The 14,396-nt window shown below is 44.8% G+C and overlaps 1 protein-coding gene across 7 annotated transcripts in view; it reads left to right on the top strand.

Annotated features, from left to right (window-relative positions):
- Window positions 1–14,396, top strand: part of Rin2 (Ras and Rab interactor 2) — a 206,771-nt gene that overhangs the window by 146,456 nt on the left and 45,919 nt on the right. Inside the window, exon 1 of one of the 7 annotated variants that reach the window (XM_029472265.2) lies at window positions 11,795–11,885. The exons of 5 other annotated variants lie outside the window; for them this stretch is intronic. The gene's annotated coding sequence lies outside the window, so the exon portion shown is untranslated. Of the gene's footprint in view, window positions 1–11,794; window positions 11,886–14,396 lie in introns of those variants that run through there. One more of the 7 variants, XM_029472256.2, reaches the window with a different exon arrangement.

Below are 14,396 nucleotides of genomic sequence, written 5' to 3'. Positions count from 1 at the left end.
TGGGGAGTCTGAAGGGTAATGCAGGTCCCATGCCAACCTGGGCTTATGCAGTGAGTTCAATGACAACTTAGATAACTTAGTGAGAGCCTGTCTTGAAAGAAAAAAGGAAGGGAAGGAGGGAGGGAGGGAGGGAGGGAGGGAGGGAGGGAGGGAGAGAGAGAGGGAGAGAAGAAGAAGAAGAAGAAGAGGAAGAGGAAGAGGAAGAGGAAGAGGAAGAGGAAGAGGAAGAGGAAGAAGAAGAAGAAGAAGAAGAAGAAGAAGAAGAAGAAGAAGAAGAAGAAGAAGAAGAAGAAGAAGAAGAAAAGAGGAGGAGAGAAAATGTGAGGTTGACCTTAGACCATGGCCACAAAATGGGCCCCAGTTCCTTCCCTTCTGTCTTTATCTGTGCTTCTTGTATCAGTCCTGAGGTTTGGGCTATTGGTGTCCTTGGCTTGTAGGCTAATGGCTGATTAATTCTACTTCTACCACTGGCAAAAAGAAGCTGGATAACCAGAAGGAAGATGGCAGGGTCATTTCTGGTGGTCTGCTTCCTCTATGTGGCATTGTGTCTCTCCCTCCTTCCAAAGGCTGGGGAGAATGGAAACATAACAGAGTTTTGCTCCACATCCCTCTGGATGAAAGGTGCCTGTGTTGGGGGACACTGCCCAGACCTGAAGTGGTCCCATGTTCCACCCTCATCTTTTCTGAGCTCATCATTTTGAGCCAACAGCCTACATATTCCTCTGTCCTCAGGCAAAGAAGAGGAATACAAAAAAAAAAAAAAAAAAAATCTCATAAATATTCTCCTGGCCCAGACTGGGTTTTCAGGACTACCGAGGATCCTAGACACACACACACACACACACACACACACACACACAGAGAGAGAGAGAGAGAGAGAGAGAGAGAGAGAGAGAGAGAGAGAGAGAGAGAGAGAGAGAGTCATCCTAGCCACAGGCATCGAGGGACATTGCTCTTGCTGCCAGCTTGCTGGTGCAGGGAGACTTGGAACCCTGGGTGGTGTCTGTGGTCGTAGGCCTCCTCTCCTCTCACCCTGCCCCAGTCAGACAGGAATTTAAAGCTTTCTTGGCCAGTTCCAGTTAATACTGTTATAATGTAACAGTTGCCCTCCACCTTTGGCCTGTCTAGAGGTTTAAACTTCATGGTAGCACTGAGAGGACAGTTACATCAAAACCACTACTCCCCTGCCTTGAAGATCCAGAGCCCAAGAGAGAACTGTATCTCGGGTAGTGGTTCTCAGCCTTCCTAACACTGTGACCCTTTAATACAGTTCTTCATGCAATGGTAATCCCCCAACCATAAAATTATTTTTGTTGCTACTTCATAACAATTTTGGTTCTGTTATGAATCATAATACAAATACCCGCCTTTTCCAGTGGTCTTTTGTGGGGTTGAGACCCACAGGTTGAGAGCATTTGATCTAGAGGAAAGGGAATTCCATCAGAACGAGTCTCTAGTGAGACAGTTGTATCCAATACACTGCTCTGTGTGTGCCCTTCTTGAGGAACTCTGCCCCCGCAGCTACCACTTTTAAAGCAATCCATTAAGGTTGGATATAATTCAGCAAGAGTACATGAGTATGTAGCTAAGGTGAGTTTTCACAGAGAAACCCCACAGCCAGGATCCAGATCGGAAAACAGTTTCCCAATCTCCCCAAGGGTTTCCTCTGGTCATATCTGCTTCAGGTTTAACCAGTGTCCTGACTGGCAGTGCTCTAGGTTTTTCTGATTGATGAGGTTATTGTTTGACTCTATTTTGATACTGGGAATTGAGCCCAGTTCATTATGCACCTGCTCTACCTATCCTAGCTTTGCCTGATTTCCAACTTTATATAATTGGAATCATAACAGCATATGCCTCTAGAAGTCTGATTTCTCTTGTCTCAACTTTTAAAAGAATAATATTCCAATTATGTGAACACACCAAAACTTTTAAACCATTCTGCTATTGACTGATGATATTTGACTTGGTTCCAGGTCAGAGTTGGATTTTGTCGTTGTTTTGCATTTTTGTTTGTTGAGTGGCATCTCATATAGTCCCGGCTGGACTCCAGGTCACTGAGTAGTTGAACATGACCTTAGGAGTGGAGGAGGGCATCTCACTAAGTGTCCCTGTCTGGCCTCTAAGTCACAGAGAGATTCTTGCCTCTGCCTCCCAAGTGCTGGAATTAAAGTCCTGGGCCACTGTGCTCAGCGACCTAGAACTCTTGGTCTGCTTGCTGCTGCCTCTTAACTGATGCAATATACACTGTCTGTTTGTCTGAAGAACGGTTCAGTATTTCCTCAACTAATTTGGCTCATACCAGTAACAGCATCATAACTATGAATATCGTTCAGATATTTTTGTAGTTCTGCCCTTAAGATTACTATACCCAGTACAGTTTCCTCTATTTAAAAAGTTACCTTTAGTAACTTCAAATATGGGATTCAAAGCCACCTCAGTTTATTCTTTCCCCATCTTTCCTCAAAGAGACTCTGAATACTCTGTTGTTCTGAAGACTTTAAAGAGTGCATTCATGACATTCATGACATCCTTGGAAGCCAGGCCAAGCCGCTGGATGAAAAGTCACTGTGTCTTTTGACTTCTTACACTATCTGTGTCATGTGCCATGTTAGCCAGTAAATAAATAGTTTCCTCTCATATCACATGTGGAAACCTGTCTAAACCATAGGTCACTCACTGTTGCTCCAGACTTGGGGCACTTGCTAGAGAGTCGTTGAGAAGCCAGTCCTAGAAACTGAGCCAAGTCCATCTTTAAAAGATGGGGTGGTTTGAGAGCTGGGAGTGTGTGTGTGTGTGTGTGTGTGTGTGGTGTGTGTGTGTGTGTGTGTGTGTGTGTGTGTGTGTGTGTGTGTGGTGTGTGTGTGTGTGTGTGTGTGTGTGTGTGTGTGTGTGTGTATGACTCTATGGTAGAGCCCTTGACTGACATTTACAAAGCTCTGGGTACCGTTACCAACACTGAAAACAGGAGGGGAAAAGCAAGTGGTTTTCTTCCTCTATTGTGACTTCTGCCCTGGTTTCTGCAAAAACAGGAGACTTGTAGAAACCATGTGTGGCAGAATACTAAGCTTCTTTTGTAGTGTCTTGGGCTCTTTGAAGAGAAGGTTTGATGTTCACAAGTTTAGAGTCCCTTTCTAGACTTTGTCTGTTTGATGAAGCAAACACGTATTTCTCCTGTGTCTTGAGCGTTCCCATTCTTTCTCAAGGAAACCAGAAAGAGAAGCTTTTCAAATTGGGTCATGATTGAAAGGCTGATGAAAGTGAACCCTGTGGAACTAGGTTAGGTGAAGCTCTAACTCTGGGGGAACAGGCTCGGACCTGCCTGGAGTGAGTAGATAGATGTTTGCTAGACTGACCGTTTCTCTCCAACCATCCCCTGAGCTGGCTTACTTCAAAGCCCTAAGAGTGCTTTCAACATGGCTTCCAAGAATTCAGTGAGGGTTTGCCAACCCTCTGCTCATACTGTTGCCAACATGACAATTCTGTCCAGCCTAAAGGAGTATTTACTGAGTGGATACATTTTGTTAAGGTTCCCCCAGTGGAGCCTAGAGATTCACACAACACAGAAAGGACACCCATTATATGACAAATGGGTGTCATATAATGGGATGAATGCAGAGGACTACAGGAATGTGAGGGATGGAGGAGAGAGGGAGAGGAAGTTGGGGAATTCCGGGTCAGTGTGGGTTTTAGAAAAAATGAGACCTGAGATCCCTTCATTAAAGAATTAATTACACAGGTGAGACTAGCTTGCGATTACAAATGCCCCAGAGAGCCATTCAACGTGCCTCAATTCTTGTTATCTAGGAAAGTTCTTTTTCCAAAGAGCATTTACATTTTCTTCTCTTGATTACTAACAGTAGGAATGTATATTGTGAAAAAGACATATCATAGAAAATAAAGTGATGCACAGTGATGCATAGGTTCTTCCCATCCCTGGGGATGCTGGGACAGGAGGATGGGGACTCTGAGATCTGCCAGTGCTACAAAGAAAGCCCTATCTCAAAACAAACAAAACAAACAAACAAACAAACAAAAACAGCTTAGGAGGTGGGGGTGGGGGGGATGGGGGGTAGGGGGGATAACAAGTTCAAGGTTATCCTTGGCTACAAAGTAAGTTAGTAGTCAGTCTGAACTACAGAAGGCCCCGTCTCAAAAAACAAACAAACCCCAAACAAACAAACACACATGAGTTCACCTACAGAGGCAAAACCAGGTACTGTTTCTGTTGTATAAAAAGATAAGAGAGAGAAGGAATATGTTTTGGTGGAGGTGTAGTCAGGTATGGAGGAAGGGAGTACCTCCATGGGCCCATGCTAAGGCATCCCTTTCCCCTGAGGGACCAGCCACTCCTATAGTATAGAATAGAGTTTATTTAGGTCATGGGGAGGGGAGTTAAGAGGGTAGTAGAGACAGAGAGAGTATAAGTGGGGAGGGGAGGGGAGAGGCAGGGGAGAGGGGTGGAGGGGGGAGGAGAGAATAGACAAGGCTTGCCATGAGCATGTAGAGAGAGTGGGGAGGGGAATGGGGAGAGAAGGGGAAAGGGCAAGAGAACAGGGCAGGAGCCAGAAGGCAAGAGCAATAGAAAGCAGAGGAGCAAGCAGCCCCATTTATAGTGAGTCAGGCACACCTGGCTATTGCCAGGTACCTGTGGGGTGGAGCTTAGACAAAATGCTAACATTCTGTCTCTTTGCTGTTTTATCTCAGCAGTGTGTAGTCCCCCATTTTTGTCTTACATTACTAAATATATTTACATTACTAAATATATGAAAGGTAGACAGTGAATGAGTGTTTGTCAACTGACGAGGGTGTTTTTGTTTTGTTTCTTTTAACATTCTGGTTCTGCTTTGGGTTTGGGGTGTTAGTGTGGGATGGTGTTTTCCTTCATTTGTGTTGCTGTCATTGCTTGTGCTCCGTCAGCATCTATGTTGCTGGTCTACTCTTAGATCCTCCTACTTCAGCTTCCCTAGTGTCTGGGACTACAGACCTGTGCCAGGGCCCTCATTGGAGTCCCTGTTTTAACCAGTGGCACCATTCTGTGTCATGGTTGGCGTCTCTGTCAACAGTAGACTTTAGCCACCTGAGTGTAACACTAGCAACACTCTAGGGCTAGATTCACTCTACACCTTTATTTTTCTTTGGTCTTAAGGATCAAGCCGGTGGCCTCATGCATCCTGCTACAGAGGCAGGTGACGACTACTACTATGCTGTAGCCCTGCCCTGTTTTATCTGGCAGCTTTGCCTCCTGGCTAACTCGGCTCTGCCAAAGCTGTGTGCTTAGTTAGAATTCTGCTGGTGAATCGGTCCTGCTAAGCAATAGCATCAGTGTCGGCACAGCCGGAAGCACTTAAGTCGTAGAAACCACGCATGTAGGGAATGCATGCCTGTCTGTGAAGCTGCAGGCTGGAGGGTAGAGCCAGCTTGGCTCCTCCTCCTGCCTGAGCTCAGCTCCGAGGGCAACCAAGACAACAGGCTCTTTGTTTCCATTTCTTATTTTTACAAGAACAAATGAAAGCCTTTGCCAGGGCTGACTCCATATCTGGCCTTTTCATCTGGAGCTGAAGAGGAAGCTGCAGAGTGGGATTACCCCACTCACCGTTCCACCCCTACCCCACCCCCGGTCTTTCTTGTGTAAAAATGGCTGCCCTAGGTGACACCATCAAGTTTTGTCCCCCAATTCTCAGTACTTTACTCCTGGGCCTCAGGAGGCAAAATTTTTTTTAAATCAAATGAAATCCTTTAAAGAAAAATATGATTTTTTTTCTTCCTCATAAATATCCCCCTGCTGTTCATCAGTAGAAATCACTTTCAGGAAGTTGTGGCTTCCTCCCGCAAGAAGCAATAGCCCTCAGCCACATGGAAATCAAATCCATACCCAAAATATAGTAGGGTTTCATTTTCCTTTTAGAGTTTGAAGGGATATGAGGTCTTCAGGGAATTAAAGCGGTAACTTGTAGGAGGCTGGGAAGCTTCAGAGGTTGAAAATGTGGGCCCTAATATAATGTAATATAATATAATGTCCTTGCCTGGCGTGCTCAAGGCTCTGGCTTTGACCTCAGTACCACAATGTGAACAGAAAGGCAGCCACAACTCAGAAAAGTGGGCCTGTGTGGATTCTGGGGGGTTGGGGTTTTTTTTATCCTTTTCACCTTGAATAAGGAGTTAAGTTGGATGGCTCAACTATCTCTCCCAAGTCAGCTAAATATGCAGGGATTTTACAAAATCGTGACTCTCCAGTCCTAGGCCATTACCCTCCCCCTCTGTGTCTTGGCTAGTAGGTAGAAGGTCCCTCAGGTCATCTGCCAACCTTTGTGCTATAAGCCAAACTTGCACACTAGAGTCTTGTGTCATCAGGAATACATCTGGGCCTCCTTTCGTCTCCAGGCTTAATGTTACCAAGAGGGTTTAACTTAGCCTTGAGAGTCAGGAATTGCTGCCGTGCCTGGAGGTGTTAAGCAATCACCATATAGCAACCAACCAGTGGGTGTTTTTGAAATTGAAGGTTTCTGGGAAGTTTTGTGTTCTTGGCATATGTGTGAGAAATTGTTATTTGTGCCAGAAATATTTTTATCAGATGCACTTTTTTCCTGTATGGGCTCTTTATAGTTCTTCATAAGGAACCTATATTTTTCCCAAAAGAGTTGACCTCAGCCCAACCATCTGTCACACACCACCACCACCCACCTCCCAAGCCAAAGCCTGGGATTCATCTCCCACTAAATGTGGTCTCTGATTGGCCACTGCTGGGCATTTTGCTACAGGATCAAGGATCTGCTAATACATGAACAAAATCATGGTAGACACAAGACTCTATCCTCTGTCTGGTCCTTAGTTCTTAAGATGGCCTGAGCACTAACCTCTCAAAGCAAGAATCCTGGGCACTCACATGTACCAGGGGATGGGTCGTTAGATTTCAGATCAAAGAGAACTCAGGAGAAGAATGCTAAAGCCCTTTTGGTCTGTGTTCAATGGTCCCCCTAGTATTGTTTCTTCAAGCCTCTGTTGGGGTGCCTGCTTTAACTGAAGGGTTGTTCTCATCAATGCTATCTATTTTCTGGTTTCTCTTGTGAGCCCTAAGCTCCTTCTCCCAGTACTGCAATAAGCACTCTGTATTTGGCAACTTTGGACAGAGTGTTTGTCAATGGTGTCCTACTTTGTCCTTGCAAATCGAGACTAAATGTCATGATTGGCTTTATACCCTAGGGCTAGCAAGACTGTAAGAGGAATCCATGAGCAATGAGGAAGGAGCTGCTAAAACCTCAGAAGTATCACTCTGCAAAGAATGAGGCTGCTTCCTGCCCTAGGCCCCAAGATGGCCAAAGGCATGACTACCTTGGCCACCCATTTCCAGATAAACACACAAACAAGAACCCTTTGTCTCCTGAGGCTAGAACTAAGCAGCCACAGACTTCTTATCTGAGCACCTGGCTGAGGGAAGAGCTGTGTCTAAAGTTGAACTTAAGGATCCCAAAGTGAAGCTCAAACCAAACACGCAAGAACGGCTCTTCTTGCTCGGGAGCAAGGACTATCCACCTACTACCTCCCACTCAAGCCTCTGTCATGCCTGCTCTGGGCTGACCCTGAACATGCTTCATGTGAGATCAAAATGTGAAGGGGTAATGCTTTGGCGATGTACAGACAGCAGTGAGGAGATTACAGTGGCTGAAAGAGACTGGGGGGAGGGGGAAGGCTAGGAGTTGAGCTCAGTTTTGACAGGTTGGAGGGAGCCAGATAGAAAAATGGACAGTCAGGAATAGCTTAGCCCTGTGGGAGTGTATATGGTTAGCATGTGTAAGACCCAGGGTTTCATCCCCACCGCCAGACAAATTAGTAAAGTTGGAGCAGTTTAAACTCAGCAAGGTGGGGCGAACCTATCAAATGGTAGCTCTTACAAGCTGGTCTTCTCTATGAATCCGAGAGAAAGGTGTGTAAATATTAATACAGGAAGAAGATTCTCCTTTTCTAATCTAAGATGTCATACCCCATTTCAATCATCTTTCCTATTCCCTTTCTTCCTATCTTTAGTATTAACTCATGGATCCCTTAAGCTGATTTTCCTTATATATATATATATTTTTTTTTACTTTCCTTTAAAAAGGTCAATTTCTTCTCTCTACCATGGTTGGGAAATACAATTGTAAAAGGTACAATACTACTTACTACACTGTAGTTTAAAGACCTGACTTGGCTTTAGTGTTTATTCTACAGTTGGACCTTGCATTCCATAAAACAGAAAAAGTGATGGGCAGAACAGATTTGTAAAAACTGACATAGGGGGGCTAATAAAGCAGGGCAGAGTGAACGAAATCGGATCAATCCTTCGTAAGGTGGGTGGGGCTGGAATCAGAACGACAGACCTCAGGCATCAGATTCCTTCAAGTACTTGCTGTGTACAGGTGAAGGTGGAGGGAACTCCCTCCTCTCCAGTGGAAAGCTGCCTTTTCTGACTTGCTATTTTGCACTAGTTGGGATTTCTCAGAAGGTCACATAAGTGGCTTCATTTCACTTTGGTGACATTGACATTAGCTAAATACTTTACCTTTTATTGTGTGTGTTTGTGTGTGTGTGTTTCATGCATGTATGCATGAATGAAAAAATAAAGAAATACAAAAGGAAGGGCACGACGTCTCCTAGGCATGGTGAAGAAGGTTTATTATAGATAAAAGGGAGAGCATACTCAGAGGGGGAGACATCTGGGAGAGCCCAGAGTAAACACAGTTAGACTCAGCTGGGCCATGTGAGGAGAGATGGAGATGGAGGGCAAGAGAGGAGCTGCCGACCTGTGTGTGTAGTGCCCATGAGAGCCAATAGAGGCTGTCTGGTCCCCTGGAACCCTGTGAGTGCTGGGAATCACAGCCAGGTCCTCAGCAGGAACAGTGTGCTTTGCTGCTGAGCCATCTTCCCAGTCCCTGGTTATGTGACTTTTAGCCTGAGTGATATTTATCTTAGACTCTTACAACATTGCATAGGCGTTCAGGCCAAAACAGTGGCCTCCTGTGTTTCCCATGCAATGCCATTAAAGTTAGTTCTACTCAGTAAAGCCCATGCTTCTACTAGCTGTCTTAATTGCTCTGCCACCTTTTAGGAAAACTGTTAGTTTTTATTTTTATTTGTTTGTATGGTTGTTGTTGAAACAGAGTCTCATTAAGTAGCCATGCTGGCCCAGAACTCACTATATGAATCAAGCTGGTCTTGCACTCACATCTACCTCTACCTCCAAGTATTAAAGGTATGTGCCACTAAACCCAGTTTATTGTCACTTTTTAGCCAACCACTGGAATGTTGGTTAAAATATCTAAATGGGCTATGACTCACCTTGCAATCCCAGCACTGTTGAATGGCTGGACAGGATTGTTGCATGTTTGAGGCATCTTGGGCTATGTTTTAAGTTTTGGGCAAACCTGAGCTACATAGCCAGACTCTACTTTGTTCCCAGTGGAGTTGTTTTGTGTTTGCATTTCGTAGCAGAACTGTAGCTTTTTGTGCTCAGTGATGAAGCATAAGCCATAATTCAATTACCAGCCAAGGCAAACTGGAAGTTGGATTTGACTTAGTGTTTGTTTCAGTTTTCCTTGCATTGACAAGATTAGCACCCATTTGGTTATACTTGGATTCTTATATTTGGAAAATTATGGAGTGAATTTATGCCTGCATTCTATAACTGCTCCAGGAAAACAAGAGAAAATTTGTTTCCTTTAACATTTAGAACCAAACATTACTGCAGGCCCATGGTAGAGCTCTTTCCTGCCATGCAAAAGGTCCTGGGTTCTATCCCCAACACTGAAACACAAGTAAGTAAAAATAAAGTATAGAAAACCCACTAGGAACCCTAGGGAATGGCCTTCAAGTTCAAGAACAGCAAGGGGAGAACATTCAAGGGGCACTTGGCTGGAGATCCAGGGGAAGCCTCACAAAGCAAGTGTTACTAAGATCCCACCACCAAGTTCTTCAAACCCCAGACCTCAGGCAGCCCATATCCAACATAGTCACTGGCCTGGAAGACACAGGCATTGGCATCTCTTCCAAAAAGTGAGGGTTTCACACCCTTGTACGGCCCCAGGGAAAAAAGGAGGGTCTCTAGGCCAGGCATTAGGAATTGGAAAGCAGGAAATAAAAGCCAGATGGTCATTCAGTAAGTTGCAATAATTATGGGCACCCAAGGTGTGTGAGCACACACACACACACACACACACACACACACACACACACACACACACACACCTGTCCCACTCAGACCTTCCCAATGTCTCCAAGTGACTAGATTTCCATGCCTCATCAGTAGGCTCCTAAGTAGAAGTGAAATAGAGACCTTGATCAAGCATAAAGATGTCTTTGCAAGTGAAGGTGGACCTTGAACAAAGCAGATTCCAAGGCACAGGTGTGAGCACTGGGGCTGAGTAGACACGGGCTCTCACACATGTGAGCATGTGTCAAGCAAGGGACCAGGTGGGCTTAGTGAATTCCATTGAGGAGCTGTCAATGAAATGTTTTACATTTATTTTGTCCACATGTATGTGTGTTGGGGGTGGGGCATGGGAGTGCTCGTGCCGTGGTGCACACAAGTAAAGGACGCTGTTAGGAGTCTCACCTCCTGTCTTGCTGAGTGAGGGGCTCTCTTGTTTTTGCTGTTGTACTGAAAACTACAGGGTAGATAGTCATTGGCCTTTTGAGAGATTCAGTGTTGGGAGAGCTTCCTGTCTTGGCCTCCCATTTCACGCTAGGGATGCTGGGGTTACTCATGTGCACTTTTACCTGGGTCCCAGAGAATGGAACTTAGGTTTTAAGGCTTCTGTGGACACTGCTTTTACTAGCTGAGTCATCTCTCTGGCCTGCAGTGTTTAATTTAAAGACAGACACACAACAAAGCTTTCATCCTTAAAAGAAAAATGAGACACATAGGCACAAAGTCCTAGTTGCTCAAGTCAATATAGATGTTTCTTACACACAAAGAGAAGGTCTAGGGATCCTTGTCGTTTTATTTGTTTTTATAAGCTTACTGTGTTTTGTTCTGACAAAGGGAAGACAAAATTAAAATTTAGTTTAAATATCTTAACTGGGATGGAGCAACGTATCATTCCATGAAACAGAATGAGAGTGAGTAGCCATGAGCCGAAGAGACGGGAGGTTGCTTTATAGCCACAAAGGTTTCCAAGTAACTTTCCCTGTAAGGTGGGAAGAGGAAGAGAGTAATCCAGGAATACAGGAAGGTCTCAGGAGGCTGCCTAACCCAGACAACCCAGGGAGGTAGAGGCTTGAGGAATGGAGGTAGGAGGATTACAAGTTTGAACCAGCCTGGATACCGAGTGAAACCTAGTCTTTAAAAAGGGAGAAAGGCACACACCTTTGATCCCAGCACTGGGGAAGCAGAGGTGGATCTCTGAGAATTTGAGACCAATCTGGTCTGCATAGCAAATCATAGGACAGTCGGGAATACATAGAAAGACACTATCTCAGAAAAAAAAAAATGAGGACGGAGGAGGAGAGAGAAAATGATAACTGGTTAACATGATAACTGGTTAACATGGGCTACTTTAGGGTAACCTTTTTACTTGATTAAGGCAGAGGGGATGTGATTAAGTCAACGGAAACCTTCTTATTTGGGAAACTGGCTGTTACCTCTCTGTTTATTCTTTCTGGGGCTTGTTTGTTCCTAGTATTCTCTGAAAGAAAGATAACAACTTGATTGACTTTGAGTAGCAGTGACTCCACTTTGATTTCAGGCTACTTGTTTAGGCCTGGGGCAGGAATTTAGTCTATAACAATGGAGTCCTATAATTTTTATTTGGCAGTCCCTATACTCCAAGGCTGAAGACTGGACCATCCAGAGCACTGTACATCTTCTGAGACCCAATAGCCAGGTGGATATGGATTGTTCTTGATTGACAGTAAGAATCCGGCTTTTGCCTTTTGTCGTTGTTGTTGTTATTAACACCTAAACTAGGATTCTTATATTTGGAAAATTATGGACTGAATTTATTGTGCTAATATTTTTCTGACTGAAACAACCTCACATCAATTTTGATTCACTAAATTCGTTAATAAACTAATATATCTATTTTGGACAGAGCCAGGAATCAAACCCAAGACCATGCCCATCCTAGGCTATACACCCTAACCTCACATTTGTATATGTTTTTATTTTACCGTCTCACATTTCATTGGTGAAAAAACAAAACTAAACTATAAAGTCAACATAAACACTTCAGATGTGTTTGGATGGAGCTTGGGAGAAGGAACAGTGTGCTGGGGTGTTCAAGAAGGCGTCTGGATATACCATGGTCTCTAGAACTGGTGCTGCACTGCGGACTCCTCTGACATCCAGGTTCTGATCAGAAAGTGAAAGAGTCTCTCCTTGAGTCTGCTGCGCAGCCTCGGTTTCTTGGAGATGAGCCTAATCCTGCTGATTCTAATGAAACTATATCCAGCATCGTCCTGGCTGTTTTGCTGAGAGTTCTTCTCACTGACCCCTCCACCTCCTCCAACTATTAATGCCCAGTTCCCAGAAATGAAGAAAGTGAAAAGGCCCATCATCCCACACTCCAAAGAGCGTTAAGTCAGATGTGACCTAGGGGCAACAGGTGCTTGAGAGCTCTGTTGGAATACTCAGCTGTCTAACTCAGAGCCATGATGCCGGGCTGTTGTTTCCATGGCAACAGATGTAGGCTATGAGTTTTCCAGTGGGTATTTATTCTCCTCCCATTGTCCCCTGCCCTGTCCTGCTTCCCACTCTCTTGCTGACCCCCGTCCCCTCAAGTAGTCCCTTTTGCTTTCATATCATATGTGTACATTGTTAAATGTAGATGCTTCACATGAGAGAAAATATACAATATCTTGTCTTCTGTTACTCTTTTCCGTCCCTCCTCCATTTAAACCCCCTCTGTCCTGCTGGACTCCTCCTCATTTCCTAATGGTCTTTCTTCCACTGCACTTAGCATACATTCACAATCCTTTCTTGCTCTCAGGCAGGTGAGTCTTAAGGCAGAGTCACCACCTGGTGTTGAAGGTACCATTTACAAATAAAACAGTAACGCTCAGAAAGGGAGCTGGTCCAGGTCTCACATGTCTGGACCAGCTAAGAGAGGGACTTCAGGCTTCCACCCTGGAGGCTGGCCCTTGGGCCAACACACTGTGACCATGTCATTAAGTGCCTGGATTTTATCATGGGATGCCTTACTAACGTTCTGAGCCATGCAGCCTCTGTCAGCATTTATTTACATAGAGACACCTGTCTGTCTGTCTGTCTTAGAAGTCACTGGTTTCTATTACTCTCAGATAGGTCTGTATTGGGTGGAATTCTGCAGAAGCAGAGGGATTCTTATGCAGATGGTTTCTGGAGAGAAGCGCTTGGGAGCAAGGGGATAGACAGAAAGGGAAACAAGGCCCACAAAACCAAAAACCAACCAAACAAACAAACAAGCCAAAACCTCTAAATCTCACTCCAGAGATGCCCCATCTTGAGACAAGAAGGTCATGCCTGCTGGGCAGTGGTGGCGCATTCCTTTAATCCCAGCACTTGAGAGGCAGAGGCAGGCAGATTTCTGAGTTCGAGGCCAGCCTGGTCTACAAAGTGAGTTACAGGACAGTCAGGGCTACCCAGAGAAACCCTACCTCAGGAAAAAAAAAAAAAAGTCACTCCCTTTTCCAGCCACACCTGTATGTCTGGAGCAATGATTGCTTCCCAGGGAGATGGCACAGCAGTCTCAACCTGTGGGTCACCACCCCCTTGGGGGTTACATGTCAGATATCCTGCATATCAGATATTACATTATAATTCATAACAGTAGCAAAACTATATTTATGAAGTAGGAATGAAATAATTTTATGCTTGGGGATCACCACATGAAGAACTATATTAAAAGGTCGTACCTTTAGGAAGGTTGAGAACCACTGGGTTAGATACAGCTTCGCAGGCATTTCCAGGAGAATGAGGAGGCTCTACGCTGTTGGTAGCCAGTGTCCCTAACAACCAGGGTGTGGGCTCCTGTCCTGGAGAGAGAACTCAAGAGGGGTTGGCAGCACACACCTGACAGTCCGTATTTCACCCATCAGCTCTTTTCTGAAGATTATCCCTGATAAAAGCCACGTTGTCCTGTAATAATACGCTATAAACCTCACGTGGCTGGTTGGATCAAGTCAATACCAAAGACTAATTGCCAGGTCTAATTTATGGTTTCTTCTTTATGAGGCTCCATGAATCTTACTCACCATCTTCCTGTCTGTGCCCTGACTGCTTAGGTTGAGGTCAATCCTCAGAGCAAAGAGCTTTAAAAAAACAAAACAGAAAAACCTCAAGCTGGGGAGGAAGATTCGTGGGCTGTGACTGTCTAGGAGAAACAAAACACCTCTTGCCTGACACATGGGAGAGGAACGTGATTGTGTTAGACACTGTCAGATTT

Source organism: Mus caroli, unplaced genomic scaffold, assembly GCF_978045245.1.
Source record: "Mus caroli unplaced genomic scaffold, Mus_caroli_1 scaffold_2, whole genome shotgun sequence".
Taxonomy (NCBI): Eukaryota; Metazoa; Chordata; class Mammalia; order Rodentia; family Muridae; genus Mus; species Mus caroli.
The sequence above is the reverse complement of the archived record's forward strand: the minus strand, read 5'-3'. Positions and strand labels throughout refer to the sequence as shown.